Source organism: Macrotis lagotis, chromosome X, assembly GCF_037893015.1.
Source record: "Macrotis lagotis isolate mMagLag1 chromosome X, bilby.v1.9.chrom.fasta, whole genome shotgun sequence".
Classification (NCBI taxonomy): Eukaryota; Metazoa; Chordata; class Mammalia; order Peramelemorphia; family Peramelidae; genus Macrotis; species Macrotis lagotis.
Genome location: NC_133666.1, coordinates 136,649,817 through 136,659,705, shown reverse-complemented (window position 1 = coordinate 136,659,705; position 9,889 = coordinate 136,649,817).

The following is a 9,889-nucleotide window of genomic DNA, read 5'->3' as shown; positions in this document are numbered from 1 at the left end:
GAGGGGATGCTGTACTAAGTCACCAGCCTCACTTTCCCCTCTGGGGCTATCTGGATCCAGTGCCAGATATGAATCAGGACAATTGGAGATGGTCCTGGATGCAAGGCAATTGGGATTAAGTGACCTGTGCAGGGTCTCACAGCATCAAAGCATCAAAGTGTCTGAGGTCATATTTGAACTCAGGTCCTCCTGACTCCAGGGCTGGTGTTCTATTCACTCTACCACCTAGCTACCCCTTAATATTTTTAAAGTTTAACAGTTTAGGGTTCACCCACTCTATCCCAGGTCTGAGACTTCATGGAATCAGAGCTATGAGGTCTTTAAAAGGGTTGAATCTTAGAACCCTAAGCAAAAAGACAGGAAGACCAGAGTTCAAATTTAACCTCAGATACTAGCTGGGCAAGTCACTTCATGACCTCTGCCTCTTTCTTCAATTGCAAAATAAGGATAATTATAGCACCTCCCTCCCAGAGTCATTGGACTCAAGAGTCCACCTCCTTTTTTTGTTTTGTTTTGTTTTTTTAGGTTTCTGCAAGGCAATGGGGTTAAGTGACTTGCCCAAGGCCACACAGCTAGGTAATTATTAAGTGTCTGAGATTGTATTTGAACCCAGGTGCTCCTGACTCCAGGGCCGGTGCTCTATCTACTGCACCACCTAGCTGCCCCCCAGCTGCCCCCCCAACTCCTTCTTTAAGAAAAATTTGAGGGGCAGTTAGGTGGTGCAGTGGATAGAGCACCGGCCCTGAAATCAGGAGTATCTGAGTTCAGATCCGACCTCAGACACTTAATTACCTCGTTGCCTTGGGCAAGCCCCTTAACCCCATTGCCTTCAAAAAAAATTTTTTTAAAAAGAATGAAATTGATGGTCAGAGAGAAGAGCATATAACTAGGAAATTGGAGAATCAAAATTTTAAGGCAACTCTTTTTTTCTATTTTATTTTGTTCCCCCCCCACATACAAAAATAAATTTGAATATTCACTTTTAAAACCTTGAATTCCGAATTTTCTCCCTTTTTCCCATCCCAAACCCTCTCTTTGGGAAAGCAAATTATTTGATATAGGTTAAAAATGTGTAGTTATGGAAAACATTACCACAATCGTCATGTTGCAAAAGCAAACACAACTTGGGGTGGCTAGGTGGCTTAGTGGATAAAGCACTGGCCCTAGAGTCAGGAGTACCTGGGTTCAAATCCAGTCTCAGACACTTAATAATTACCTAGCCCTGTGGCCTTGGGCAATCCACTTAACCCCATTTGCCTTGCAAAAAAAAAAAAAGACCTAAAAAAAGTAATCACAGCTCCCCAGAAACTTCAAGAAAAATAAAGTTCAAAAAAAAAGTATTTTAATCTGCATTCAGACATCATCAGTTCTGTCTTTAGAATGGATACTATGCTTTGTCATAAGTCTGAGGGCAACTCTCTTGACTCTGAGTATGCTTCTCTGCCCACAATACTAGCCTTTCATTGTATTCAGTAGGTGTTCAATTCATGCCTTTCAGGCTAAGTACTCTGTGGCTTTCATCTAAGACAGAGTCATAGGTGTGGCAAAGAAGTCAACCTTTGGGCTCATGTCACTGATATACCCAGGGGGAAAAATAGATTGGGTAAGTTTTTTTCTCTGATGCTTGCTGCCAACAAAGGTAATTCATCTGTTAGTGAGGGTTGGGAAGGAGAAGAGAGAGTCAGGGTCCCGGAAGCACATTTTGGGGGAAGGGAAAGGAATAAAGCATTTATACATATCTACTGTACATAAAGCAAGATTTACAAATCTTATCTAATTTGATCCTTACAACCACTCTGGGAGAGAAGTATTGTTCTTCCCATTTTACAGTTGAGGAAACTGAGTCATGAGTGACATATGACAAGTGGCATGACTTGCCCAGTTAGTGTAGATAAATTGAACTCTGGTCTTTCTGGCTCCAAGCCCAGGACTCTACCTACTGTGCCACCCAACTGTTTATTTAGATACAGAGCAGGAAAGGACAAAGAAGAGGGCTGATGGCTGGTCACTGATATCTTTGAACCCAAGCCTTTTCTATTGCTGGATCCCCCAAAAGACTTTAAGCTACTTGAGGGCAGGGACTATTTTTGTTGGGTTTTTTTAAATAATCCAGTGCCTCACATAGTTGACGCTTAAATGCTTCCTATTGTTTGTTCATCCTAAGAAGAAGAAGAAGAAGAAGAAGAAAAAAAGCCCTGAGCCCTAGTGCTGGCTGTCATGACTTCCTGTGTGACCTTGGGCAAGGGGCTTCCTCTTTTCACCTCAGGGACCCAGTTCTTTACTTCCTCTCTATGTGAGATAGGGGCAGGGATGTGGTGGTGCCTTTTCACACTGGCAGATTCTAAAAATGTATATTGTATATACATTTTTCTCCTAGTGGACCTGCTAAAAATTTACTGGTATACCACTGAACTGGAAAATGACAGCTAATGGAAAATGTTTTATAAACCACATAGGGTTAAAATAAAATCACAGAAAATGTTAGACATGATGCTTTATTCTCTAGGACTTACCATAAAGCATAGGTGGAGGCCATCTGTCCAAGATAACTACCTGGAACAGAGGGAGACCAGAATATTTTTACAGGAGCAAAGCAGAAGGAACCAGGATATAACAAAAATAGACAAAACATTAAAACGTCCTTAGAGGCCACTCTCTTAGGTTGAACAAAATCTTATCAGAGTATCATCCTTATACAATGCTATCTTGTCTAAAAGAGGAGGACAGGACAAATATTTCTTTCTAAGTCTAAAAGAAGGACACATTCCATTCCTCATAATAGCTAAGAAAATCAATCTTTGACCAGAGTATAGTTTTTTTAGGTTGTTTTTTTTTGCAAGGCAAACAAGGTTAAGTGGCTTGCCCAAGGCCACACAGCTAGGTAATTATTAAGTGTCTGAAACCGGATTTGAACCCAGGTACTCTTGACTCCAGGGCTGGTGCTTTATCCACTGTGCCACCTAGCCGCCCCCAGAGTATAGTTTTGACAAAATTATATTTTGACAACTTTAAGCTGTAGGATCTGTAAAAAAGAAACTAGAGACAAGAGTGCAAGATTGTGAAGTTACTTATCTTCTTCCTCCCCAATGTAGTTGTTTTTCCTCTTCTTCAGGGAGGGGTTAGAGAGAGATCATTGGTGAAAGGATTTCAGATTAGAACAACTTCTGTGTCTTCCTAAGAACCTGTAATTTAACCTGTAGATGGGGAGACCCAGGATCAGTGTTCTAAATGTGAGCCACAAGATGAAGACCAGGTGCTGTCCATCACCACATGGAACTGAACACCAGAAGAAACTAAGGTCTGCTTTAGGTCAGAGATGAGAACCACTCCTGAATCACTTTACTTGGGTGAACACAAGGGAGTCTTCCAATATCCAAATCAACATTCTTTCATTTACCAGCAAGGCTCCCTCAAAGAGGAGCACTAAAAATCATGGTCTCAATTTGATCTCCTGTAAATCAACTAATCAACAAGAGTTGACCCATTATATAGTCTTCACTTGCCACTGAGTACACAAAGATAAAAGAGGAAGAATCTCTACCCTTAAGGGGCTTATATAGGGGATAGTTGGATTTGAAGGGGGTTAGCCATGATGACATCTCAGATCCCAGTTCTAACATTTAAAGATTCTGAGTTTTTGTCTGAGTCTTGAGTTTTTAAAACCAGGACAGGCTTTTATATTGTTCGAGAGGAATAACTTGGTGACCCAGTGGATAGAAAGTTAGGCATGGGATCAAAAAGACCTGAATTCAAATCCTGATTCAGTTACTTTCTAGCTGTGTGACCCTTTAAGTTAAGACACTTAACATCTGTCTGCCTTAGTTTCCTTAACTGTGAAAGGGTGATCACAAAAGCACCTTCTCCCTCTCTCCCCATTGTAGTTTTCAGGCTCAAATGAGATATATGATAGGTGCTTAATAAAAGCTAGTTCCCTTTCCTTTCCTCCTGCTTAGCCAGAGGAATGACTTAAATGACCTCTCAAGGTGAAATATTACCCTGGAACTGATTCATGTTCATTGAGTGGGAAGATGAAAGAGAAAAGGACTCTAGCAGTCCTTTTGGATTAAACATCTATCAGTCAATTAAAATCACCCCTTCCTACATTCATGTACTTTTTCCTAGACAGTCTGGGTACAGCCCAAAGGAAGTTAGTGGGAAGGAAAAGGGGCTAAGTCTTAAGAGCCAAATGACTACAAAAGGGGACTAGTGTTTATTTATTTGTTTATTACTAAAAATATGCAGGATATGTGTTAGTCAGTGTTTCCTTCAAAACAGTCTCCTTTGGGAAGCCTCATGAGTGATATATCACAATCCTAATTTTCTACCAGTTACCCTTATTGTAAGTATCTTTTTTTCTTTGCTGCAACAAAGAACTAGAAACTAAAGGGATGCCCACACTAACTCTAAAAGACTTATGGTGCAAAATGCCATGCACATCCAGAGAAAGAACTATTTAGTCAAAATGTAGATCAAAGCATATTATTTTCACTTTTAAAAAAATTAGTTTTTTTGTATTTTCTTTCTTGTGGTTTTCCCCTTTTGTTCTGATTCTTTTTTCACAACATGAATAATATGGAAATATGTTTAGCATGATAATACCTGTTTAACCTATATCAGATCGATTGCTATTTTGGGGAGGGGAGAATGAAAGGAGGGGAGAAAATTTGACAAAAATTAATGTTTTAATCTATCTCTACATGTAACTGGAAAAAATACTATTAAGATTTAAAAAAAAAGAAGAATTCTTGGTCTTGCAGGAGGTAGATCCCAGGACTTAACTCTTAACAGCACCAAGTTCTGACTAGGAATCTTGGGTTCCTGTTTTTAGGAAGTCACAGGAAGCTTCAGGATGAGAGCAACCCAAGTGTCATCTGAAAAGGAGAAGGTATCCATCTCAAATAGGTCTGACTCCCTCTCTGGAAGTCTTGGTCAGGTAGGCACCATTCAGGTGGGAAAGTGGAAGCTTCTAGATCTAGGGCATTCAGATAAAGAACATTCTAGAAAAAGGGTTAGGCAGGAATTAGGTGGTAGGAGGCTGGAATTAGAGACCTCTTATTGGGCAAAGAAAGATTAAACTGGAAAAAACTAGAATTTTCCCCTATTCTAGAAGAGTAAGAACATATAAAATACTTGTTGATTTGACTTATATTTGTCAAATTTGAATGCTTGGCAATTTGGTATAATGGAAAGACAATTAGTCTTGAGATCAGATGACCTGGTTTCAAGTCCTCTGGTATATACTGTCTATGTAATCACTTTACTTCTCAGTATTTCAGGTTATTCTATTAAGTTGCCAATTCAGAGGAGTTGCCTGTACCTGCATTGGTAGGAAGTAGTTCCCTACATCAATAAAATCACTGTTCCAGGTTGAAAAGTTTATTTATAAGACCATATATTAAGAACTGGAAGAAACCCTGGAGACCACTGAGTCCAAACCCCTCACCTAATAGATGAGCAAAGTGAGGCACATAGAATTAAGGACTTACATAGGATCACACAACAAATGTGGGAGAAAGTTCTTTTTAAATTTAGACTCTTCTGGGGTGGCTAGGTGGCATAGTGGATAAAGCACTGGCCCTGGAGTCAGGAGTACCTGGGTTCAAATCTGGTCTCAGACACTTAATAATTACCTAGCTGTGTGGCCTTGGGCAAGCCACTTAACCCCGTTTGCCTTGCAAAAAAAAAATTAGACTCTTCTAACCATGGCAAAGAAGGGATAACCTCAGCGTCTTTGAGTTCCTATTTAGAGTTTTCTTGGCAAAGATACTGGAGTGGTTTGCCATTTAACAGATGAAAAAATTGATGCAAACATAGTTGAGTAACTTAGCTAGGGTCGTACATACAACAGTAAGTGTCTTAAGTTAGATTTACACTCAGAAAAAGGAGTCTTCCTGACTCAAGGTCTAGTAATCTATTTACTGTGCCAGGTAACTGCCCCTAATGATGGGGTTACTTTTTTCCTAAATGGTGCTAAGACTACCTCTTTACTCATCTTTAATGAAGGTTTTCCTCCTACCTCCATAGTCAGTCCTCTTCTTGGCATTTATCCAATTCAGGTACCAGGCAAAACTAAGATCAGATTCAGTAGAAAGAAGAAACACTGAAGACAATAATAGTTGAGTTTCAAAGTAATCATAACTTACTGTGTCAAATCATTGAATGGAAAGAGGTAGAAAATAACTGGAGGGGTGGCTAGGTGGTGTAGTGGATAAACCACCAGCCTTGGAGTCAGGAGTACCTGGGTTCAAATCCGGTCTCAGACACTTAGTAATTACCTAGCTGTGTGGCCTTGGGCAAGCCACTTAACCCCATTTGCCTTGCAAAAACCTAAAAAAAAAAAATCAAAGAGAAAATAACTGGAAAATCATTTTCTAATCCCAGTTTGAAAAATTATATTCTAGCCCCTAACAAGTCACATAACCTTCCCAGGCCCCCAGTTCCTGATTTAGGTGGACTAATGTGAGTACTTAAAAAGGGAAGCAGTAATCACCAGGAACATGAATTTATTAAAAACAAATCATGACAATTTTTTTTCAAGTCAAGACCAAGTCCCTTTATAGTTTGACAGAAATAATTAACTGATAGATACAATGTGCCCTTGGATCTAGTTGAAAGAATTAAAGCGGTTCAACCTGAAGACAGTAAACTTTATGGATCTTTGAGTCTGCCAAGGTGAATCACTCCTGTCTTCAAATATTTGAAGGACTGTCTAATGGAAAGTCTATTAAACTTATTTTGCTTGGTGCCAGAGTGTAAAACATGGAACAATGGGTAGGAATTTTAGAGAGAGAAATTTCACCTCAATTTGAGGAAAATTCTTCTATTATTTAGAATGGAATAGAATTTTAAAAAATGGAATGGGCTTCCTTAATAGGTTTCCTACCATCAAATAGAAGCTGAATGTTATTTTTATTTAGTTGTTTTTTAGTTCTGTTTGACTATTTGTGATCCTATTTGGAGTTTTCTTGGCAAAGATACTGGAGTAGATTGCCATTTCCTTCTTCAGCTCATTTTACAGATGAGGAAATTGCCACAAACAGTGTTAAGTGACTTGCCCAGGGTCACATAGCTAGTAAGCATCTGAGGCCAGATTTGAATTCAAGAAAATGAGTCTCTTTGACTCCAAGTCTATGCACTTCACCACCTAACTGTCCAAGAAGCTGGATAATCATCATTAAAGATGAGTAAAGGGGGGGGGTGGCTAGGTGGTACAGTGGATAGAGCACTGGCCTTGGAGTCAGGAGTACCTGGGTTCAAATCCAGCCTCACTCACTTAATAATTACCGAATTGTGTGGCCTTGGGCAAGCCACTTAACCTTGCCTTGCAAAAACTAAAAAAAAAAAAAAAAAAAAAAAGATGAGTAAAGAGTTAGGTCAGGATTAGGACAGGTGAAATAGGCATTTGAGTCTCAGCAAAAAGTACCACTTTAAAAGTCATAGAACATCATCTTCAGCAAATTTCCTAGTCTAGGGGTGGCTAGGTGGCATAGTGGGGTGCTAGGTGGCATAGTGGGGTGGTTAGGTGGCATGGTGGATAAAGCACCAGCCCTGGAGTCAGGAGTACCTGGGTTCAAATCTGGTCTCAGACACTTAATAATTACCTAGCTGTGTGGCCTTGGGCAAGCCACTTAACCCTGTGTGCTTTGCAAAAAAAAAAAATTTCCTGGTCTAGGAAGTGTAGGGTCTATTATTGATGAAATACTCTAGAGAGGATTCATGTTTCATATAGTATAGTGCTGCAGAAATAAAGATGGATTTGGCATTAAGAACCTGGGTTCAATTCCCATTTTTGTCATTTATTGTCTCTGTGACCTTGTGCAAATTATCCATCCTCTTTGGTACTCAATTTTCTCATCTGTCAGAATAAGGGGATTGGGCTCCTTCCAGCTCTAAATACATGCTCTAATAACATCTGAGTTCTCTTCTAATTTTAACACTGTTATGATTCTATCAATGCCTTACCTACTTAATGGAACTGTTATGAAGATCCAATGAGATAATAATTACAAGAGTACCCTATTAAATATGTAATGGGGGGGTGTTTAAACAAGAGAATGCATGATCAAATTAATGAGTTCCTCAATCAGCTTGATAATATCTTGGACTTAGGCCACTGTTTGAAAGCAGATGATGGAACACCTCTATTTCTCTATTTGTTGAAGGTATAACCCTCCTTTATGGTTAGCCAGGTAGCTAATATTTAGATAGATAGATAGATAGATAGATAGATAGATAGATAGATAGATAGATAGATAGATTTAAAATTATATGGCAGATGCCATTATTATAGTCATTTTGCAAATGCTGAAACTGAGACTGAGAGAAATGACTAAAAATCCTCCTCTCTTTCCACTACAGTACCTAGCTGCCATAACCATTCATACTAGCAGCCTTGGTTCTCCCTTTTCCTTCCTTCTTTAAAATCAATCATTTGCCAAATTCTGCAGTCCACCTCCACATCATCTCAGCTCTGTCTCTATATCTCTCTCTGTACGCCACTACCATAGTGTGGGTCCTGATCATCTTTCTCTTGGATTATGGTAAGAGCCTCCTAATTGGTCACTCCCCCTCTCCAATATATCTTCTGTACATTGCCAAAATTATTTTCCTAAAATATGGCTATGACCATGTAAATCCCTGCTCAAAATTGTACATTGGTTCCCTAGTCCTTCAAGATAAAATGCAAATTCCACAATTTGACTCACATCTACCTTTCTATCCTGATTTCATTTTACTTCCCTTCAAGCATTCTATGTTCTAAGTTCAAATGAGAGTGGTCTACTAAATGATCCTCTATCACCTGCCTTGGGTGATACAAATGTCTCTCCTGTGTGCTAATAAGGCATTCCCTCTTCATCTCACAATCTTAAACTAATTATATTAATGTAAGAGAATATGATTGTGCTGTAAGGAATGGTGAAAGGGATATTTTCTTTTCTTTTTTTTAAGGTTTTTTGCAAAGCAAATGGGGTTAAGTGGCTTGCCCAAGGCTACACAGCTAGGTAATTATGAAGTGTCTGAGACTGGATTTGAACCCAGGTACTCCTGACTCCAAGGCTGGTGCTTTGTCCTCTACTCCACCTAGTCACCCCTGAAAGGGATATTTTCTAAGAAATTAGAGAAGACATATAAATGATGCAGAGGGAAATGAGTGGAACCAGAAGAACAACACATGCAATAAAAACATTGTAAATACAAACAACTTTGAATAACATTGCAACCTTGAACAAGGTAATGACCAACCCTGATTCCAGAAGACTGATGATGACTTGCTACCCATTTCCTAACAGATTGGTGATGGATTTATGATGCAGGATGAAACACGCATTTTTGGATGTGACCAGTGAAGGGAATTTGTTTTGCTTGGTGATGCATATTTGTTACAAGGGAATTATTTTCCTTTATGTTCCCCCATGAGAAAGGAGATAAGAGATAGAATACATTTTTTGTCTGAAAAGAAAAATTAGACCAAAAAAAAAAGAATGTAAGTTCTCTTTTTCATAATCCTTTGTACCTAGTACAGTATTCTGAATAAAATAAATGATTAATAAATGGTTGTTTAGCTGGATTAAATTGAATTCCAGAAAAACATGAATTCATTCATTTTTGGAAAGTATTATTGAGTAGTTTTTTCAACTGTCTAACTTTTCATGACCCCTTTTGGTATTTTTCTTAGTGGAGATACTGGAGTGGTTTACCATTTCTTTTTCTAGCTCATTTTATAGATGAGGAAAGTGAAGCAAACAATACCCAGTGACTTGCCTAGGTTTATATAGCTAGTAAGTGTTTGAGCTCATATTTGAACTCTGGAGCCTTCCTGATTCCAGGCCCAACTATCCCCAGTTCTATCCACTGCTAGACCTAGCTGTCCCATTTGTAGTAATGGCTG